Source organism: Pinus tabuliformis, chromosome X, assembly GCF_031772625.1.
Source record: "Pinus tabuliformis cultivar Carrire ecotype Pingquan chromosome X, CPIR1, whole genome shotgun sequence".
Taxonomy (NCBI): domain Eukaryota; kingdom Viridiplantae; phylum Streptophyta; class Pinopsida; order Pinales; family Pinaceae; genus Pinus; species Pinus tabuliformis.
In genome coordinates, this window is record NC_142308.1 from 112,683,771 (window position 1) to 112,708,412 (window position 24,642).

At 35.6% G+C, this 24,642-nt stretch overlaps 1 pseudogene; it reads left to right on the forward strand.

The window, feature by feature from the left end:
* Positions 1-3,183: 3,183 nt before the first annotated feature.
* Positions 3,184-24,642, forward strand: part of LOC149138694 (OBERON-like protein pseudogene) — a 65,114-nt pseudogene continuing 43,655 nt past the window's right edge.

Consider the following 24,642-nt stretch of genomic DNA (forward strand, 5'->3'; position numbering starts at 1 on the left):
AGAAAAGGTGCTTTTCTTCGAGACTTACCTTCGCCTCCAAGTTAGGGAATTGTTTCTAGACCTCTTTCATCTTGCTGTATTGGATTATTTTGTTATCATGTAGTCATCTATTTGAAGGCCCTAAATCATTTATCAGAGATTTATTTTAAGCTAAGTCAAGCAGTTTTCTTGGAGAGTTTCTCTTGTTTTTGTGAAATATATTTGGCAGGTTTTAGGTGACTATTTTGGAGGTTGCTTGAAGTGAAAACAAGTCATGTCTATGTCTCATTTTATTATCATACTAGGTGTTGATATGAGGAGTAGTTGTAGGCAACAAAGATAAATCAAAATTAGACTTGGTGAACAGAATAAATCCTATGCTAAATCACACCTACCTTCTCATTTTTAAGATCTTAGTGAGCTTTCACCCATGACCCTTAAATTTAGTGCCCTTTAGCACCTCGAATGGTGGAATAGAAGGCGTTGCAATAGGAGGTAAACTCCATTTCCATTCAACTTTTCCAAGACCTATAGATACACTTACAATCTATACCCCTCCTTTGACTCAACATGAAATTTTATTTTCTTCCACTTCCTTTACATACCCTCCCCTCCCTTCAAGGGAATCCTCATAGGAAGAGCTCGTGGTTGAAATATTATGACAAAAAAATGGGGAACAACGTCTCTTTATATGCTTTTAAGGGAGGGGTATTGGAAAATAACCATCTTATCCACTATATCCCTTAAGACCTTGTCAACACATAAATGAACTGACAAATTGATAACTAGACCCAAAGATAGATCTCAATGTTCAAGGCCAAACCCAAATAGAAAGAATCACACCATGGGTTCAGCATTGACATTGAGTTTGGTAAAATCAAGGACCTCCTTTCAAGATTATGACCTTGTTTTTAGAATTCTCAAATGGAAAGTTTAAAACCCACATTAAAAATGGAAGATTTTCACCTTAGCCTTTGCAAACTTTGTCCAAGACGAATATATCTAATGGGCTATCTTGGATATGTTGGGTTGTGGATTTCAAGAGTACCCAATCAACGCTTTTGAGGCCAACTCCCTAGCTCCATATAAAATTTAATCCTATTAAAGAGGCAAGTTGAAATATCTTGCTAATAAGAGACAATTTTCCTTTTTTGATTAATTTACAACAAACCTTAGTGCCTCTCATTTCTTATCTTCCTCTTCCATTTCCTAACAAAAAAAATAATTAATCATATGTCATAAACACTTTATATAAGTAAACATTGCAATTGTTTTCTTGAACTTATAGAGTACCTGTAGACCTCAACCATGTAATGTCCATGTTACAACCCATTACACTCTAACATGGTTATAATTGTCTCCTCTTCAAAACACACCTTACAACTCTTGGCTTATATATCGAATTAGTGAATTTAGTCACTGGGAGGGGGAGCCGGTCAAATATTATTGTTATTTTTATTTTGGGATGGCACGAAAGGTACACAGTTGAATTTTGGTGTGTTCATTTGAAATCAGCCATGAACTTGCGATTTTGCTTGCACGCAACATCTGACTATGAGGTATGGTTTTTCTTTGTTTCTTTCATTTTCTTTAGATTTTCTGTTGGGTGGGGTCATTGAAAGGTGGGTTGCAATGTATTCTAAGTTTGTGTTTTATTTACATATTTAAGTCTTTGAGGTGGTTCGAAGGTCGAGTCTTTCAGCTTCCTTTCCCTATTTTTCATTTCCTGGGGAAAAGATTGAGAAAACCCCAAAGAACACGACATTGTTGGTAATATTTGCTTCTGTTTCTTGTGTCTTGTGTAGATGAAGTTTGGCCTTTAGGATCTCTCAATTTATACATGCATTTTTCATCTGTGTATTTGCTACAAGATTATTTTCATTTAATGTTGTACACCAAATGGATAGCTTCACTTTCCTGTGAGTTCTTAAATCTCAAGACCTCATTATTTTGGGTTGAACCTAACCTATGTTCATCTATCAATTCCGAGTTATTTTGGAGTAATGGACACAAGAGATAATTTTAGATGATTGAAAATGATGTTCATTGTTTCTATTGAGGTTAGTGTGCCGAGGTATGGACAATTTTGAACTGGTATAGGTTGATTAGCTGAGAGTTTTCATCTTGATGTGCTTTACACCAAGTTGATTAAGGAGCTAATTTGGTTCATTCTTGTTTTATATTAAAAGGACAATATTTATGGCAGCAAGGTTTGTATTTTGTTCTTAATCTGTTGAAGGAAATGATCGATTTCGGTAGCTCTGATGAATTGATTATTTAGGGCGCTCTACATTTTGTTGGTTTTTAAAATGGATTGCATTTTCAATAAATTTGGAGGTGATCAAATACAGAGTCTTGTTTCTACGAACCCTGCTTACTGTTGTCACTTCAGTTTAAAGAACCTAAGCCCCAGTGGCTCGTTGTTTAGACCTAGTCCAATTTGAAGTCCCAGAAGGTCTTTACTTCAGCCTTGCTCTTCTTAAGAGTCTTGGCTTGGTAGGAAATGAAATAATCAAAAAACATTGAAGAAACCATCAACGAAAGTAAAAGTATTTATATTTGACCAAGGGACATTGTAGTAGATTTACCATTGACCTATTGGCTTAAGATGTTATAAACTAGATTTTTGAGATGGTGAAGGAGATTGAGGCCCACAAGAAAAGGATCAATATGTTTGAAGGACTGGTGTTCAACGTAGCTATTTTTTTTTCATGGTATTAAGGATTTTTCTTTATGGAATCATACAACTCTTGGAACTAAGCAACCATTGACTAATCTTCAGAATCCTCAAAATATCAGATATAAATAAGGATTTCAACATTTTTTGAAAAGTGGAAGTTGTTATAAAGAAAATAAAGGGATTTTTATTCATCAATTGGTAAATGTTTTAAAGATAAAATGGAAAGAAAATCCCTATGTTGAATATTAGTCTCTAAACCTCTCCCTGCAGGAACTTGCTGGAGAAAGGTAAAAATACGTTAACGAGCTATAGTTGAAGCTCTAAATGTTCAACATATATGTTGTCTTACTTGTCCTAACCATGATGCAATTGTAATTTTTCAGGAAGAGGTCCATAGCGGCAAATATATGTTTTGCATATTTGGAGAAATTTTGGCCAAGTCAAGGGATTCGAGGCTACTGAGGGAAATAGGCTTGTGTGTTACGCATAGGTTTAAGCAGGTTTTGACTTTACAACTACTTTTGATGAAACAAACAACTGGCTACATTGCTATAGCGCAAGAAAAATCCGCAGCTACATCGAGAATGAAAGATAATTCCTTTGATTTCATGGGGACCTCTTCTGGAGCATCTTTTCAACAACAACAAATGACTCCACCTCGGAAATCATCTAGGACCCATGGCCTATATACCTCCCTCTCTTGCAACATATGAAGTCCCTGGATCAATAGACCTACGAGGGCCTATTTCCCATTTTGACAATGCATGTGAGTCTCCCTCAGAGAGTGAAAGCTCATGGGAAACATGGCCTACTAAGCAGACATGGATGGAGGTGGTAGTAGAACATTCTTGTCACAAGAAGGAAATTGAGAGGGAGGAAGAAAGTGAATGGCCAAAGAAGACAGTGGTATATAGAGTAGCCAATTCATATCGGATCTTGTTTTGAGATGTAGTAGGGGGAGGGCTTGATGTAATTGCAGAGAGAATGCATGAACAACTAGAGGAATTTCTGGAAGATCTAAAAGAGGAGATTCGGGTGATCCTTGAAGGAACATGAGTTATTCGACATGAAAGAATTTCTCTTTTGCAAAATCTTGTACAAGGTAGGAGTGAGCTTACACTTGAGCTAATCTCCAGGGCACACAGTTCAACTAGAAGTATTTGTTGCTATAAAGAAAGGGATTCAAGTCTTTTTTCATTCAGATATCATTGCCAATCAAATGTTCCTCATTGAGATCTTTTCCCACAAACAATGTAGAAATATAGCATGTCAGAGTCAGCTTCCTGCGGATGATTGTGGTTGTAAAATTTGTAGCACCAAGAGTGGATTTTATAGCCTTTGCATGTGTGTTATTTGCAAAAAAAATGACTTTGAAGTGAATACTTGTTGATGGGTGGGATGTGATACTTGTTCCCACTGGACACACACATATTATGCAATCCATGCTAGAAAAATAAGCATGGGTACTATTATTAAGGGTGGTACAGGGTTATCTAAAATGTTTTTTAGGTGTAGGGCCTATAAGAGGGCATCATAACTATTAGGGTGGGTGAAGGATGTGTTTTAGCACTATGCCCTTGATTTGGATAGGGAAGCCCTCATGAAGGAATTTGATTGTGTTTGGAGGATATTTCATGGAAGTTAGGACACCAGGGTAAAAACACTATTTTGAAAGTCTGAAGACTAGAGTTGCTGATGAGGATGCAATTTGCAAAGTGATGTAACATTTCTTTCAAGGTTTTGTTTCTCCTGGGTCCAAACACATGGCTATATATATATATATATATATAGATATATATATATATATATATATATATATATATATATATATATATATATATATATCTATATATATATATATATATATATATATATATATATATATATATATATATATATATATATATAAATAAATTATTTTGATGCACAATATCCAATTGGTAAGCCTACTTTGACATCTAAATTCTCTATTTTATTTCCTTGCATTTTGGCTTCATCATGATTATAAAATCATGGAGCAAGTCTTAGGCATCTTGGCCCAACTGAGAGAGTTACAATTTTTTTTTATAGAAATGTCAATTGAAACTCCTTGTTTATGTGGTTATAAGACAAGGTGGGCTGAACCTTGTATTAAAACACCACCTTTTGAACTGATGCTAAATAAAACCTTTATTGTGAAAGAAATTACACTTCACTATGATATTTAGATTTTTTGAAGCTTGTTGTACTTTTACAAGCATGGGGATAATTTCTTTTGTGTGAATTCCTTCCCCCCAAATATTCATGCATGTCATTTGTGGGTTTATTATAAATGCTAAGGATTTTATGCAGCAGGCTCTTTGATACAATGTGTGGAGAGTACAATGTGATGATCCCCAATTACTGCTTTCCTGCCTTGAAATTATCCTTTTTTTGATGTGAATTATTTTGCACTATTTTGAACTCTTGGGATTTCATTGATGCAAAGAAAGAAAATTCAACTGTGATTGTTTTCCCATTCCACTTTAAATTATATTCCCCATTACACTATTTTGGTTTTCCAAATAGTGGAAAAGAATATATTATAAATACACTGACAAACACATAATTACTCTATTAGAAAATAAATGTTTGGTGCCAAACCTTTCCAACATAAAAATTAAATCAGTAGAAATATTGCTTCTCATGTATTTCAATTGAAAACATACTAGGTAATGAAGATTGGAATTGATAAGATGGCATATGCACACTATCAAAAAAGTGTTAATTTGATGGTGCTTTCCACGGCCTTTCATAGCAGATAAGATAAGTTGTTCTTCTTCCCACCATTCCCTGAGAATTCTAAATTTAAGAGAAAGCATTTTCTCCTTGAAGTTTAAAAAACGCTTCCATTCAACAATATTTTCTTCCATTTGCTTTCTATTTCTTTCATGCACCACAACATTTTGTTTCCATAGTGACATCTATGAAACTTCATAAGACAATAACCAAGTGCCACCAGCATAATTTGTAGGCAAAGGCATTGAGTTAAACAATATTGAACTGCCCACTTTAGAACTCAATTGAAAAGGTTCCCTAGAGTTATTTTTGATAGAAGAATGTGAACTTGAATATTCAACTATTACTGATTGGATTTCCACAGCCTCATTTTCCAAATTAACAAGCATGTTGTTAACATCACAATCTTCTGTTCTAGTAATTTGTCTTCCAATAGTCCACATGATAGGTTTGTTGCCTTTTCTTCCTTATTTATGTACCCTAAAGAAGACTCTTTAATACTTCCAGTAAAATCCTCCAGAATTCTTTTTTCATGTATTTCTTTGAATGCTTCTTGTGAGAAATATAAAGAAACATCAACACATCTAGAATGACAATTCTTTGTTTGAATTTTAGAATTCAAACATCCAAGTTCCTTCTCCACCCTATCAAACTCACACTCAACTCTCTCTAGTTTCTGTAATATTTCATTTTTAAATTCCAACAACCACTTAGATGGATATTGCATCTGAAAAGTGTCACCATTATTTGAATTTACAGGTGCAAAAGGATTACTATCCAAATACTGAGCATTCAATGGAGCTTTTGCATCAAGAATCTGAGAAACACAGACTAGCAAAGTACCCTCTTCCAGTAAACTGATTTCTCCATGTTTAGAAGTGCTTGGAATATTATTGCACAACTTTTCACAATCATCCAACTTAAAAGATCCACCTCTGAAGGAATATGCATGTTCATTTGCACATTGTACAACAATTCTAAAATCATATAGGTGAAGAAGAAATTAAAATTTCACACTTTGGGTTTTCTAGCCAAGAATCATGCCACATCCTTAATCATCATATTAAATGTAATGTATTGATAAAAAAGAAGTAGGACAAATCCAATATATTAATTGGAATAAATACAACCAAGGAGAAACACATTTTATGGACTTGAAATGGAATCCAAAATATGAGTAGGGAAGGCCAACTCAAATTGAAAAGGATCGACAAATAGGAAAATTGCACTGTTAGGAAATAAGTGGTGATATTGGCATAGTCCCAAGGGTAGGTTAAAGTGGTCTTGCAGCCAGATGTGGGTCCTTTCAGAGTTGGGAGGTTAGGGGTTCAACTCTCAATTCCCCAAGGGTTAAGCACCATAATCAGTGCCAATGGTTTACCCCATTACTATCCATGGATCACAACAAAATACTCATGGGTTTCTACAAGGTTTTCCTTGGGAAGAAAAAAAAAAGGTGGTGATATTGGCCAGTCTGATCCAATGGTTCAACACTTTGTAGCTTGAGCTTCATGTATGAGGTCTTGAGGTCAATCCCCTGGGGTGGTTGCCTCTAGTCTATGCTTCATTCAATGCCCTTACTAGGTCAGACACCATAATCATAGGCTGACAGGTTTCCACTAGGTACCATCCACAAAATGTGGGAAACCACCCTGGTGCTTCCCCATGAGGTTTTCTTTGGAAAAAATAAGTTTGAAGAATAGGATCTATAGCACTAATCAGAATATCATAATGGAACATTAGAGAGAATGTAATGGAGAAAAAAGGAGAAACTAAAGAGGTATGGGGGGCATAAAATGCACCCACCCATGCCCTTTAATGACATAGGTCCTTATCAGGATTGGAGGATATATCAAGCTTTTTCAATTCATCTTTTTCTCCATGCTAGATTATAAAAAACATAGGAAATATTTGTAAAATACTATACTCTCAATATCAACCTCGATGCTTCTTGAAATATTATCCCTTCCCCACTTGATAAGGTGGTGTGCACGACACTTTAATCCCATATGAAAAATACACAATAATTTATAATTTTATAAAGAGGACTCTTTCTATCTATCATCACACAAAGCAACAACCAAGGGAGTGAGCATAAAAAAATTAACATGACAAAACCCAAAGTGCAAGTAGGAATTCCATGGAAGTAATTTCACAACTAAGTATCTCCTCCAAAATAATTGTAAATAAATATTTTGACAAGCATGGATCCACCCCACTTGGATGAGTGGGGATGTTTCAAAGTGACTTTAATAAGTTTAACATATCATTTACTATTGGACTGTAACACATGAGGTAAATCCAAGTAGTTTGAAAGATAAGGTATATATTCTAGCAAGCTATAGCGTATGGATACTGCAATCTATGCTAATGAAAAATGAGAAAGCAATGGAGTCCAAGGAGAATGGATGCAGGATAAGAAGGAACCACTAAACAGTGACATATTCTCCTTGATAGTATATCCAGAACATGAGCATTTTAGGAACTTTGAACAAGAGGTTCCACTTGTCTAAATTGTTGGATTGATCAACATATTTGGGAATGTGTGAGATACCATATTTCATCTCCATATCAATGAGATTTCCTTTGGAAAAGTTTTTCCTTCACTTCCTAGCATACATCACCAGTTTGACTTCTCCATATGTCAAAGTAGTCAAATGGTATGTTTAGTCACTTCTAGTCTCTTCAAACTCCAACTGACTGAGTAACCAAGGTATTTTATAGTTATATATGTAGGAGGATATTAGTGTTCAGGATGCCTTTAAGTAAATCTCCAGCAGTAAGATAGTTTTCCATTTGCAGAAGGATTTATTTCCAATACTCCCATACTTTGCAACAGAAAATAGATGTATAATATTTGACAATAAAGTCAAGGTAAATCACCTAGTGCCACTAGCTGTGAAGGCTTCCAAAGAGGTGGTTGCTTTATCAGAAGGTCACAAACTCCTTTAGAAAGTGAGTACTTCAAGGACTTTCCTTCCAATGCTAACTTATTAAGGATTGGAAGGGATAGACTCATTGAAATGGAATGATTAGAAGATATGAACTCAAATAGAGTTCAATTGTTTGCAATTCACTTAGAAGAGGAATGTGAATATCAATCTCTAATTTCCACCAGTTCTACATCTTCTCTTGAAAAGGAGTGTAATATTTTTGAACAAAATGCAGACAACTCTTCTGTATCCTCTTTGTAGAAGAGCTATAACATAAAGGCAAGATATAGTCAACAAATGGAAAGAAGAGTTAGGAGAGCAAAGTCACCAGAGAAGGTTGAAAGTGTGGCTTCTACCATTTCACCTACCCATTCAACTTGGAAAGGAAAAAAGGTTGTTGCATCCAGGGGTCATATTCTTTATTCAATCCACCTATTGCGAGACGGGGAAGTTCAAAACGTTTAACTACTAGTGTGGAGTAGATCTCTCACAGGGAATGTAGGTATTTGCTTCAAAAGTTTCTTGATTTAATTTTTAATTGAGTAATGTTATCATGTGGTGTTTTTCACTTGTTTATTCAAGCACTTATGTATGCAAACATTTATTAGAAGTTATCTCTGTTGATAGTGTAAGATGGCCAATGCCAATATCTTGTAATGTGAAACTGATTTTATAGGATTTGAAATTATCATTTAGGTAGTTGTTTCCCTTTTGTTTTAAATTATAAATAACTTTTGTTATTATGAAAAAAATATTCAACATATACATGGATGAACTTAGAGCTAAAATGGGTTGAGGATAAGTGTTTTCTCATGCTTCTACATTGAATCTATATTTAATGTGTCTTGTTAGAATTTATTTAGCGTGTACCTTCTCGTGTTTTAGGCCTACAAATTTCAACTCTTTTGGTAGTTAGCCTTGTATTGTTCATATCCAACCACTTACTGTACTTCCTACTGCATATGGAAAGGACAACAATACATAAGAGAACCCAAAATTTTGTCCCTAAAGTCTACATTGAAGTGAGTCTAAAGCAGAGATGATTATTTTTTTATATTAGTGAATACAAATGTGCCTCTAAAAATCTTAATTAGTATGCCTTGTTCATGTATGTTATAGGTAAGATTTCCCTAGAGAATATGATATGGATCTAGGTTTTTCACAAATTAGAAACTTGTAGATGGCATGTGTATGCCACTAGCAACCTGAGTATGCATCTTATGTTGCAACCTAGAAACCTATAAGTTGAACTTTATTAATTTATAAGACTTATAATCATTACTAATACTTGAAACGTAAGATTTGAACTTTATCAACTTGACAAAACTTATAAGATGTTAGTATTCCCTACATGGGCTACATGCTAGATATCACCGTACACTATTAGAAGGTTGGAAGGACAAGTTTTTCATTCACAGTTTTGTTTATACCAATTTTTTTGTCCATTTTCTTCTCTTTACAGTTTGATCTATGTTAAATTTTAATTGCTGTACCTAATAGATATACAAACTCCCTTTAACATGCCCCTTTAGAAAAGCTATTTTTTGTAAACTAATCAGATAATGATATGGAAATTGGAACAAATAATACACTGCCCTACCTTTCAAGTAAAGTTTAGTTAGGCATTAATCATAAGATAGTTGTTTCTTTCTGGTAAAAAGGTATTTTCTATTATTACAAAGATAAGTTTGGGAATTCTTTGTCATTAGGGTATCACTTAAGGTTATTTTGATGCCTATGTAACAAGGCTTCTAGATAAGTTTGAGTATAACAATTAGTTAGACAAGTTTAATTCTAGGATATAAATAATTTATACATTATTTTGATGTCCTATGCCTTGGAGATTTATCACATGCCTGACCAGGGAAAGTAGAAATGTGATGTCCATTATGGGAAGCTACGAGCAGTGTATGGTGTCAGAGGACTAGAGATTTTATAGTTTCCTTGCTAAGAAAAAATAGAAGCATAAGGGAAAACATTGTGTCAAGATATTATGTACCATGTTGGTAATTATGAATAGGATAATCACAACTGAATAAATAATAATAACATTCTTTAATAGATATTAATAGAGAGACAATGACGTGACTATTTGATGAAGAGATATGAAGACAATATAATTATACGTGAACCTATTGTAACAATCATTGGATATGTATCGATAAAAATGCCATTCTCTTTGGGATCTCTCACCTTTGGTGTATGAGAAATCCCCTTTGAGGATGGATATTTTTTGTCACTAGGTCATGCGCATCTTCTCTTGTGGTGAATAGATTGGTTCATTATGATTATCTTTTCTCTAGTAGATCCTAGATGCTAGGAGTCAGGACCATGTATTCATTACAAGCTCCTAATCTAATTGGTTTAAAATATTATTCATCCATGGTCCTTTTGCAAAAGGAGCCAAGTAGAGTAGCATATTTTGTCACAAAATTTCTTTTTAAAAGAGAAAAGAAAGAATTTTATTTATTTCTGCAGAAATCCCAAATAGGAAGCTGGGTTAAATTTAACCCCAAAATCCCAAAATTACAGGCATAACCTCTTGGCTCAAACCCAAACTTCTCTAAGGGAATATACCCTTTGGGTCGAGGCTATGGTGTTTTTCTAGTAGTTTAAGGAGTTTTGCCTCATCTCCAGTCTAACTTTTCTTTCACTCCCTTGACACTGTAAATCAATGAACTCATTGTGTTCATATCTCATCAAACATTTATAGTACCTTATCCAATTGCATTCTTTATTCCTCAACCTGTTTTTTCTATTTAATCACGTTTTCTCTCAGATGTTGTTGTTGTTTTTCCATGCCCCACACATCAACTCCAAGATTTACTGTACTCCATATATTGATCATAGTCCCATTAAATTCTGAAAACTTCTTGCCTAATTCCCAAGAGAACTTTTCAAGCTTCATCTTGGACATATTTTGCAAAGTAAAAGTATTTTTCCTCATTCTAGAATGACCTAGGTCATCCTGGTCCTCACCTCCTCTTGAAATCGCCCCTGTTACCTCCTTTATTGCTCTCCTGTTTGCTTCAACAAAGAATTTTGGCTCCATTTCAACACTAGGAATACATAGGCATTTCCCTGAATTTTGTCGTGGTTGCCATTTTGCATTTTAACTATTTTTATTAAGGCACATTGTAGTGATGTAACATTTCATTCTACCATGGAATTTATAGCCCTTATAAAGTGACAAGCACATGTAAGATGCAGAGTCCCGATTAGAAACTTTCACTAAGCAATCAATCTGGTCTATTGAGTTTTTTGTTGATATTTAAACTGTAGTTATTGCATGAGAAAAAACGTCTATAGTTTGTGGAGAGTAGACAAATTGTTGAACATCAGATATCCTCTTATATTTCATGATGAGATTGAGACATGTATTTAACAAGCAATCAATACAGAAAACAAGATGGTGCAGTCATTTCCCTTATGCAGTAAACATAATAAATCATGAATAAAACCATTGATTAGTCTAAGAGATCACAAATGGCTTAGTTGTCAAAAGAACCTGTTTCCCTCATTAACCTATTCAGAACATGTTTTTGGTCGGTATGCAACTTGGGTTGAACTTGAATTTTGTTTTAGGCCAACAAACAACTTAGGACAATCTTTACCTTTAGCATTATAGATAATCTATTTACATGTTTTCAATGGAACTATTAGAATATCCAAAACGATTTGATAAACATGAATTTCCTGAACTAGGGCATATCCTCTAATTAGCAAAGAATAGAAGCATGCCAATGGAAGACCTTGAAAAGTTTTCTAAAGAGAATTTAACCTCTTTTTAGCTACATGGAGACAAAGCAATGTAATTACATCAAAGGCGTCTCTCTACAGGCTTGGGTTGGGCATCTTTCATGATGAGATTGAGACATGTCTTTAACAAGCAATAAATACAGAAACTAAGATGGTGCAGTCATTGACCTTATGCAATGAACATAATAGATCATGAAATGAACCATTGATCAGTCTGAGACATCACATATGGTTTAGTTGTCAAAAGAATTGATTTCCCTCATTAACTAATGCAAGATTTTTTTTTGGCCAGTATGCAACTTGGGTTGAACTTGAATTTTGTTTTTGGCCAATAAACAAATTAGGACAAATTTTACCTTTAGCATTATGGATAGGCTCTTTACATTTTTTCAATGGAACTATTAGATCATCCAAAACATTTTGAGAAACATGAATTTCCTAAACCAGAGCATATCCTCTTGTTAGCAAAGAATAAAAGCATGCCAATGGAAGACTTTGCAAAGTTTTCTCAAGAGAATTTAACCTCCTTTTATCTACATGGAGACAAAGAAACATAACTACATTAAAGGTGTCTCTTTGCAGGCTTGGACTGGGCATACACATATTCTATTCCTTTTGTGTATCTTTGCACCTTTAAGGGCAATTGCTAGTCCTATTCTCTATGGATCTTTTTGTTATTCCCATAGATCTATTTTATAAAGGTAGAGGGCAGATGATGTGTATTTTTGTATTGTGTATTTCTTTTTTCTTTGAAGTTCTTGTCATCACACCCCTTTTCTAGTTGAAGTACTTGTGGGAGAACATAGTTTTCGCTGAGAGGTAGAGAGTGCTTTCTTTGTATCCATACAATTGAATCTTTGGATACTCATGTTTGGTGTGGATTTAGAAGTGTTTGAATGCCCCTTGGATATTTTGTTGTTGTAACGGATATTAGCCAAACTTTGTGCTTACAATTTTAACATCTATTTACTATTTACATTTCAGGATCATTGTTACTGATCGTTGTATGTTGATGTCTTGAATTAATTAATAATGAGAAGAATCCCAATTAGTTTTCTAGAACCCATTGTTGGTGTCCCAAATTACTCAATTTTTACCATATTCCCATAAGCCTTAACCTTTGTTTTATCTCTATTTAATCCTCTCATTCCTGTAGTAGTCCAAGATAATAATCTATTCCTACATATACTTCGTATTTCATAATTAAGATTTATTAAGTGCTTTATTAATTACTTTACATAGATTTCATACCTTTTAGTATCTCTTGTAACCTATGTTTAACTTTCCTAAAAGTAATTGAAGAACTAAGTGTTAATTATTATTTAGCGTGATCAGTGCAGGCAGATTCCTGCACCGCCAACGATGTTGCTCAGTTATCTCCGTGATAGTTTGAATCCTTCTGCACGAGCATTTTTGATCCACGAATCCTAGTTCGGTTGCAGACTATCTAAGGTTGGATATTGGTAGCGTATAGTTAGGGATACTTTCCAAGAATATGGTCTACGACCAACAAAGTTCGTGCTTCATTATAACCATTAGTTGGTTTCGCAATGTTGTTTGTTAGTTTGTTCGGCCAAAAGGCTTGAATAGGAAATGACTGTAATTAGTTGGCTAAGGCCGAGAGACTATATATAATGTATACCGTAGGTAGAGCCAAGCTAATGATCTTTGAGTTTTTAATTTCGTTTACTTTGTAATTTTGTATCACCCTCGGTTCTGGGCTGGACTCGCATCATCATGTATATTTGTTGATCAAGTTGAATACAAGGAAAGCACCATGTTTTCTTCACGTTGTGTCTAATTTTTATTTCATGCGTGATTAAGTGCTTAACCATTTCATTTCCTAAACGAGAAACGAGCTGGTTGGCTAGGACCCAGCCAGCCCGTCTCGTTTACCCTTGTGCTTTCGCCATTTAAAAGTTTTGTGTGAACATTTATTCATTTGCAGTTGCGTGCCTTGGATTGTTCTTATGTTTATCTCTGAAGTTCTGAGTTAAATTCATTTCATAGTCAAGCGTGAACGGATCAGAAGTTTGGAAGTTTAATTAAGTTTATGTCTCTCTTGCAATTCCTTTCATGCAATTACTTTCTTGCAATTTCTTTCCTGCAATTATTTTCTTGCAATTTCCTTCTTGCAATTATTTTCCTACAATTTTTGTCTTAGTTTGCTTCCACTCGGGTCGTGCAGAAATATCCTTCCTGTACCAGTGCATGTAGTTTCTTGCAATCCGGTTTATTCATTTAATTCGCAGGAAGTGTTACGTTCCTTTTCATAATTTGATTTATTCCTGCAAGAAAAAGCATTGTTAATTCAAGTAATCATTCTTAATGTTAAGAGTTATACTTCTGAAGGATATAATAATGTTTATGTGAATTAAGGAAGGACGTTATTACAAACACCATGCTTTACACTTGCATTTTATGACTTAAGAAAAAGGAACATAAACGTTATAAGTGAATTGCCGAAAGTTAGTTTGATGCATGCAAATTACTTTGACTACTACTTTGATTATTCCGATTATTTATTTATTTATTTATGAAGTTTACTTTTATTGAAAAGTTCAGTTAATTAAAGCATTCTTTTTCACGTGTAATTTATCTTAGAATCTAGCTTGCAATTGCAATTCTTTTCAACACGTCTTTTAATTCTTTCAAAAGTAAATTGGAAACTTTGGTGAAGGAAGCTCTGTCTCGATGCAAGCGATGGTCTCTTGTCATAGGAACATAGTGCTCTAATCCTTGAGGCTTAGAGCACCTCCACAAATACACAAGTCTTCAGTAAAGAAGGTAAAATATACTTTTTTTCACATAAGTACTATACCTGCACTAGTGCAATAAGGTTGCAATAGTACAAGAACAGGTTGCTTGGTGTAGAAGGAAGATCAATTGGGAAACAAATCTTTGCAAGAGCCCACTTGTTAAGCTGTTAGCCATATATACTGAAGATAAAAATAATATTTCATTTTAGCATTTAATATTGCTTCGAGTTGTGTGAAAGTTCCTTTACTTGATTTCCTCGCAAATTATTCTTTTACATTCCAACACTAGAATTGATTTGGTGTCGATTGCCTTTAAGATTGTTTTCTTTCTGGTTTTGTGACATTTCATTTAAGAAGTAGGATTAGGAATAAGAAAAGTTCATACCAATTCTAGCATTTCTTGTGCTTCGTCTCTAAGTTTATGAAACCCTTGGGTTGACAATTAAGTGTTGAATGAGCTTCCTTAAGTGCAATTCCTGCACCCAACATCCATAGCTAGTAGGATTCAATCATGCAACTCATTATTTATAATTGAATCATATATACTCACTGTTTTTTACTTTTTGGCAAGCAAATCAATCTTTTAGATGCTGATTTTTATGTTGTCACAATAGATTTACATGATTCACAAGGTGATAAATCAACCTTTGGTGTAATTGTAGATTTTTGGTTTGATAATTATAGGTTATTTATAGGCTATAAATGTCTTAAAAGTTTCACTTCTAATTGAGTATTCAACTAAACATATTGACTATTTGATACACAACTATTTTTCCCTTCACCCACTTTTCATAACTTCCATAACCATTAGGTAGGGACTTGCAACTTGGATACTATTTTATTTGTCTAGTAAAATATTTTCAAGGCATTACAAATTTTTGTAATTTATCGAAAGTTGTAGAATGTACAATTTATAAAGTTTCAAGGTCGAATTTTTAAAGTCTAATTATTTAAAGGGTGCTAGCTCAATGGAAGAGCACCTGCTTTACAAACAGGAGGTTGGTTGTTCAATTCCATCGTGCTCTGATATTTATATGGAATCATGACTATTAGTTTTTGGTGATGGAGGCTCTTTTGACCATCACTACTGAGTTTATGGTGACATTTTTCGACCCTCACCTAAATATGAAATGGTGATGATCAAAAAACGCCACCATATATATGCATCAATAGTGACGTTCAATTTTTGGTGATGGAGACTTTTTTGACTGTCACTAATGAGCTTATGGTGACATTTTTCTGACCCTCACCAAAATATGAAATGGTGACGGCCAACGAATGTTGCCATATATATGCATTAATAGTGATGACCATGGAAGTTCCATCACAATAATTGTTGTTGTTCATATGAAATGGTGATGGTCACTATCCATTATTATAATCCTTATTCATGACAGAACTTGAATGTCACTGCAACACCTATACTTTTGGCGATGCCACCTTTGGTGACGTTCAAATTTTTGGTGATGGAGGCTAAGGTCCATCACCATTTCTCATATGAAATCCTGACGGTCATCATCCATCATTCTAAATCATTATTGGTGATGGACCTTGATTGTCACCACAACACCTATACTTTTGGTGATGCTACCTTTGGCGACGTTCAGTTTTTGGTGACAAAGACACTTATGACCATCACCAATGAGCTTATGGTGACATTTTTCGACCCTCACCAATGTCCCTTTTTCTTGTAGTGAAATGAACAATTCCTAGCTGATACAAATGACAAGACCTCCTTTCTATATATAGGAGTCTAAGGGGTCATAATATAATCAAAGCCGACATAAAAAGAATAATGTAAGGGAACAAGAATAACAATAGCAGGCTTCTATGGGGAACAATAATAACAATATGGGGACTACATGGGCACAAAAATATAATAAGGGGGTTGCACTAATAACAATAAGGGGTTACACTAGTAGTATAGGGACCTAACATGCCCCTTTCCTTCAAAAAGTTTTGTCCTCAATGCTTGAGTAGTTTTGGATGTTTCTATATAAAATTCTCGTCCTCCCATGTGGAATCTTCAACAGGTAAGTTCTTCCACTTGATGAGATACTCTGAAATTGATCCATTTTGTAGCTGTTGGGTTCTTACTTCTGTGACTGCTTTAGGTTCCAATATGATTTTTCCTTTCTCATCAAGTTCTGACAATATTGGTTCAAATGGGAGCTTGTCACCTTTAACCTTCTTTAAGCATGAAACATGGAAAACTCAAGGCACTTGGGAAGATGTAGGAAGCTCCAATTTGTATGCCATAGTACCTATCCTTTGCAACACCTTGTAAGGACCATAGTACTTTGGTGATAATTTATTATCCTTCTTAGCTTGCTTGAGGGACATTTGTTTGTAGGGTTGTATTCATAAAAATACCAAATCACCTATATCAAAACTTCTTTCACTGCGATGTTGATTTTCCTATTGTTTCATTCGATTCTGCCCAAAAGTGAGGTTATCCTTTTTCTTCTTGATATGTCCTTCTATCTTGAGAGTTTGAGGAGTAGTAATTCCTGCCAATGCATTACAAGATATGGTCAGATTAATTTATTCTTTCTCTGGGGTTGGTTCCTGGTGTATATCCTCTTCTTTTGAAATTTCTTGATCCTTTTCTTCCTCCTCTTTACAATTAATGTAAAATATTTTTTTCTCAGCACACTTATGACCTTTAGTGTATTTGCTATCACAATTGTAACAAAGGCTGTTTTCTCCTTTTTCTTCCAATTGTTGTGGTGTCAACCTTGTAGGTTGTGGAAGGCTAGGTGTTACAGATCCATTTGGGCACATCAATCCCAACCTATAGATCAGTACTATTAGGGCCCATCAAACCCTAATTCAGTTTTTACATGCCCTAAAGAAGTCAACAATCATAATTCCTAGCTTCCCAAGAAGTTTCATGACTAAAATCATCTAGAAACGACCTCTAAGAATATCAGCGCAGGTAAACCTTCATTAGGGTGCACTGCAATGCAGACCATACACTGATAGGGTGCTATGTAGCACACGTGAGCCCTCTTTGGCCTGCGCTGGGTGAATTTGAGTGAAATAGCATTGGGGTTTGGGAACATTCTTATCCATTGGATGCATCTAGAAGTTTCCCAAGTTTATCTACTCCTTTGAGCTCGTATTTGGATGAGGTAGGGAGTTAAGGAACATCAATACTTTTATCCCTTCCTCCATCGAACTAAATCCTAATTTTGGGAGGGAATTCATTATCACCATTTATGGCATACCTTCCTTCACTCACCTATAAAAATACCACTCATCTAAGTGATCAGGGGCTGGAAATTATTGAATTATAGGGAGATGCTGTTAATATGAGACTTGAGTTGATTTCAAGTATTGTAATGATGTCAAAATGTATTGCTTGTTATGAGGAGAGGATGGGATTGAACTAGAGGAGTGATGCTGAATCGAGCAAATTGGGTTGTAACTCTTCCTTTTACTAATAAAGTGTTCAAATATTTTTCCATATGCTTGTGTTATTCATTTATGCTTTCATATGTGTATCATGTACTTGATTCCATGCTATGTTTAATCAATAGATCATTATCATATGCTTTGATTGGTTTTTGTCTTTTGTCTATGTGCAGGTACTCTTCAAGCGGATTAAGTACGGAGAGGAGTGACATAGTTGGTCAAGGGAGATAAGGAGTAAGTGAAAGCTACAAGTAGGCTTCTTTGCCTCTTATTTAATCTATTGGTCATAGAAAAAGTAGAGAATGCTTTGCACTGTTGTTCTAGACTTAGCTACTAGTCTAGGGGTTTAAGCATTTATCCGTAGACACTAAAACTTCCCAAAACAAATTGGCGACTCCACTAGGGAGCGATCATCCATCTTAGTAGCTTATCAGCCTCTTAAGACATTTCTACATACTGTACTTGTGGTCGTTGATTGAATTTCAGTCTTCTTTCATTGAAAATTGAGTTAAAACTGTGCCAAATTGCCTTCAAAATTGCTTACTGTCACCAACACAACCCAATGAAGGACACAGTGCACTGCAATGCACTTCCCGCATAGATCCAGTGTGCTTCAGCACACTGTCTCTCACTGCTGCCTACATTGATCCCTTGAGGGTCAGTTTCCCATCTAGGAACTGAAGTTTTTGAGCCAATTTTCTCCTGTTTGAAATATTTGTTGAATGTCAACGATGTCTTGTCTCTAAAAATAGTGTTTCATCTCCTTACTTGGCCCTACTTAGACTAGGATTGATAAGTGTTTCTTATGTATTTACTTTGTCATTTTCAATCTATAGTCGAAAGTTAGTTTTTGATCGATTGATCTTTAGCAAAAGAAAGTGTCGTTAAACCGTCTTTTCCTTCGAAAATTGAAATGTCGTCAAATCTTCATTCATGAAAGATCAATTAATTGATATGTGCAAATGTTTAGTCTTTTTGTTGAAAGTGTCGTAATTCCTCATTTCTTTGAAATTTAAAGTGTTGTAAAGTCTTCCTTTCCTTGAAAAGAAATTGTCATAAAATCGTCATTTTTATGAAAAGAGTTTATTGATTGATTGTGCATTAGTTTTCCTTTTTTTTCATTCACACTAAGGGAAATTGAAAAGAAATACATGCAAGTTGCATTGAAAAAGTTTGTGTGTGCTGATAACGAATAGTGTAGGGAATTTGTATTTAGATTGTGCTCTTTGCTTTTTGATCAAAAGAAATCTGATTGCTCGATCCCTAAGTAGCTAGGATTTTCATCGTTAAATTGAATGGAAAGAATGCTTATCATGATAGTTGCATTCCTAGGAATTTCATAATACATCACGTGGTGAACTTGAAAGGCAAATTCCTAAGCAAGATCAACTTAAAATAAACATCAATTTACCTAATGGAGCATTGTCATTAACGCAAACATTTAGTGGTTCTAGGCTAGAGATATGTTCCGGTGTCATAAAACAAAGCAGTTGTCGCTAACTTGTCTGTAATACATGTCGATTGTGATACCTCATTCCACATACGTGAGTATATCGTAGCTCGTCCATGTACCTTTGGGTATATAGGGTGGTGTTACAGTACGTAAAGTATATGGGAATGCTTTCACTGTGCGGTTTTGAATTATACAATGCTTATACAGATTGGGCCTCCACGTACCTTCAGTTATATATGGGTGGAAAACTCTAGGTTGCTATTTATCCTTAAGTAACTGAGTCGGCCACCTTGTAAAGTATGATCCACTGAACATAGCATTTAGGGAGATTGCCTGCTCATACTTCTTGGTTCACCAGGAGGTATTTTGTAGTTCACAGTTGCTTGGTAAACTTTTTGCATAGTATACCCCTTTTTGTTTATTTCTTTTTTGATAATAAAATTAATCAGAAATTGTGGAGGAACATCAACCCATACCCCATCATTTGCGAAGAACAACGAGCATACTGCCTTTGCCTCCAGAAGCAACACCAATTCGGGCAAGACGGTCTCGCTTAACTAAGTCTAGTACATCAAGAACTCCTAGTTATTCATCTGAGTTACCTGAATCATTTATTTCGGTAAGTATAGAGACTCTAGTTACTCCAACCATTTCTGGTACATCTGTTCCTAAAGAGGAAGTTTCACAATTCCCTGAGGACATTAGCATTGATCCTAGTGAAATAGTAACAAAAGTTGTTCAACCACAAGTTGATCCTCAACTTGAAATTTCTCAACAAGAAAGTACTTCTGAACTTGAATCAGTTCAACCAGAAGTTAATCCAGAATCTATCCCAGTTCAAATAGAAGTTACATCTGAACCTGAAGTTGTTCAGGAACCTCTTACTGAAACTGTTGTTCATTTACCCGAACATCTGGACTTTGAATTTGAACATTCAAAAGTTGTTACTTTACCAGAAGACGATCAACTGGTTACCCCTCAGACATCAGTAACTATTGAAACTTCAACTTCATCAACACCAGAAATATTTTATGGACCTGATGGTGAAGTTCTTCCACCAGGTTTGATTGCCATAGAGGAGGAATTGGAAGAATATTCCACACCCGGAACCATGTTTCACTTCAGAACTGGGCTTTATATTTACCCTAATACTCCTGGTTTCTTTGCTTCATTTGATTCTGCTTCTTTCAAGTACTCATCGAATCTTTAGGACAACTTTTGGGTCAATTAGCTATGGCTAAACAACCGTCAACATCCCAAACTGTATCATTTGATGTAGTTGTAGCAAAATCTTTTGTTGTAACTTCTTTGATGTTTTCTACCACACCTGAGTTGCACCTGTATGGTGAATCGTACATCCCGATTGGTTACCAATCATTATCTGGAACCCACTCAGGGGTTGCTTCTACACCATGGTCATCACCCATGTCCTCAACTGGAATTTTACTTGGTTCTTCTCTAATGGGCACTCAACAGTTTGATCCTACATATTAGTATCAAGTTGGGCAATCTGGTCAACAAAGACCCATGTATCCATTAAATATTGTATGACCACTATATGGATAGCAATATGCTTATTCACCGTATCCTCCTTATTCCGGGGGACTACCATATGGTAATATCCCACAGTATTCAGGTCAACCTGGATTAGAGTTTGTCAATGGCAACCAATAATGCTAGTTCAACCAAGGCTTGTGTATCCAACACAACCAATGCAAACTATGTCAACTATTCCTACTACACCTGTTGTTACTAATGTACCACAGTCACAAGTTCAAACTGTTGTATCTCAACCTATTCAACCTAGTCATTCTACTTCGCAATCATAAGTTTCAAGTCAAGAAGTTCAAATTCCTCAAGTTGTTGTACAACAACTACTTGGTTTTGGAGTTCAACAACAACCTCAGGTTAGTGTACCCTTATCTGGACTGACCCATGCTTACACTAGTATAGTTTATTCACAACCTGGCCAACCTTTCATTGCTAGACACCAACAACCATTGAATCCACAATAATTGTACCAACAACGAGAAAAGTTGATTCAACAATCGTGGCAGCCTCAATTTCAACAACCCCAATTCTAGTAGTTCCAACCCTAGTTTGGACTTGTTTCACAGGCTCAACTTGGTTTTGGTCAATCTCAAGCTTACCAAGTTCTTGGTCAACAAGGCTTTGCAAGTTATGGACAACCAAATATTCAACCTGGTTATCAACAACCACCTTATACTGGTTTTGTTTAACAACCATACTAAGGTTACCAAATACAGACACCCTATGTCAGTATGCAAAGTACTATTGCCCAGGCAATTCTATCATATCTTGGGTATGCTCAACCTAACTTGAATCGACAGTTGCCATTTGTAGCAACTTTAGAATTACCAGATTTAAATCGGCTCACTAATGATCCAATCTTATATGCACCTTGGTGGCTAGTAATTTCTCATAAGTTACCATTTGACATTCAGAAGTTTAATGGAAATCCTGGAGAAGACCCATCCAATCATGTTATGACCTTTCATTTGTGGTGTTCATCTAACTCCTTAAATGACGATTCAGTCAGACTTCGTCTTTTCCAAAGAACACTTACTGGTCCAGCTACTAAATGGTACATTGAATTACCAAGAGCTTCTTTCGATAACTTCACCACTTTAGCCACTACTTTTTTGACCCACTTCTAGTTACCTATTAGATGCGATACTGAAATGAAACTCCTAACCAACTTTAAACACACTACTGCTACCCATATATCAGATCATATGCATGAGTGGCAGTGTCATCATTGTATGGTTAAGACATATGTTCTCGATAATCTTTTAGCTGAGTGGTTCATAAAATCCTTGTTGCCATCAATCACCGAGGATGTGGAAAAAGGTGGAGTTGTCACAGAAGAGAAAGTCATTGCTTGTGCCCAATACTTGGATTTGATTTACACACAATCCGACATGCTTTATGATAAAATTTCCAATGCAACTCGACTAGCTTTCTCTATTCCACCTCCTTCACAATCGAGTAAGGACTCTCATGCCGGCGATGGTGTGATCGGTTCTTCAAGCACACAGTCAATAGGAAGACCATCTGGTCAAACTCTTGCTATTTCCAATCAAAATACCAATGCATCAAAAAATATTCTTGCCTCCGAGATTAATGTCGTGTCATCTGACAAAGGAAAAAATCCAAAGCAACCACCAGGCAAGAAAAAGGGGAAAAACAAAAAGAAAGAAGAAAATTCCCCTCCAGAGAAATCATTTGATTCCTCTACTTCGGCAAGGAAACCTCGTTATCCATGTTGATATGTAATGACGAGCATTATAAAAGATATTTTCCACATCGCTCTGAGGTCTTTAAACTTTTAAAGACTTCAAACACATCGACAGTGTTGACATATCTGTTTCCAATACCGGAGACACATTTGGTTGTAACAGACCATGCTTCCACATCCCAAGTACTCATATTATCCATCATAAAGCCACAAACCAAAGTTTTGGTATCAACAAGAAACAAAGATTATGTAAATCCATCGTCGTCAAATAATCAGGCCACTGATCAACCTAATCCTTCGATCTCGACTTCATCTGAAGTTGTTCTACTGTTATCAGGAAATCTAGTGTCTATGCAGAGCTGCTAGTCCCACTAAGGCTGGTAGCTACCTTAGAACCAAACAAACTAAAACCACTTTCATTTTCCTTTATGAGAAGTAGATAAGAGAAGAAAGAAGGAGACCAACCTCTGTCTTGCACTTGGTTCCTTACTTGATTCCTCTCCCTTCTGATAGATCTTTGCCACTCGCTTCCTAGTCTACCCAACTTCAAAGAGCACCTATAGAATCAAAGCAGCATAACACTATCCAAGAACAGAGATCTACTATCATAAACAATATAGGACCAGATATATATTGACCACACAAATGCATATATCATCAATCATACAAGAATGTGGAGGAAAACTTGAATAGCTTTATTAATAATCAAGAATAGCAAAGAGGATTGCAACCAATTGTTCTGACCCAGCGTCATCCTCTCAGCAAGAAAGCCCTTCTTCACCTCATGAAAAGCTTAGATCACCCAACACTATGATGTTACACCAAGAAACCAGCAGCACTTCCTTACAAGATACAAAATTCCAGCCTTCGGATCTCTGGGATGAGGGATCCATATATAGATGTTTGCAAGGGCGGTGAGTCAGCTTTTGAGATTTGATTAGTGTCCTCTCTTTGATAGTTCTTGATTCCACTTGGAGATTGATGATCTCTTACTCATCCCTGGGCGAATGCAGAGAGGCAAGTGTCACAGGAGAAGTTTCTGGAAGATTCCATGATCCTCCACCTTGCAGATTGACCCTGCCATTTGTCCACTCTTGCCCATCGCACCCCATAGAAGGGCTTTTCAAGATGCATCACACCTCCCGTGTGTATTTAGATGGGATGCAGCGCACTTTGACCATGGAGCAAGTGAGACGGTCCAGTTTTGACCAGTTCTGAGTAGTTTTTCATGGAGAACTTTTGGGAGATGCTGTAATCAGTTGACCTTGTTCTTTTAGGGGTTGGAACAACACTTTTAGGGACTTAAGAGCCCTTGGTTTATGGACATTTATGATCGGGGTTGCAGTTCCCAAAAATGTCTATAACAGTTGCCCCCTAAAGCATGAGGTTGTTAATCTTTTTTGATGTCGGGTGAAATGCTTTATCATGAGGATCCAAAGTTTTTTCAAGCTGGAAGGAAACCTGTAATAAGATACAATACAACACATTACCTTCATAACATTTTCATGATCTAGCTGAGGTGGGCATTCCCATGCTCAGCTTTATAAATTCATTTTCGTGTACATAACACAGACAATCGTCTGTGTGCAGACTGATGATTCTGGTAGAGCCATCATCCCTTGGATTGGATGATTATCTGTGCAGCA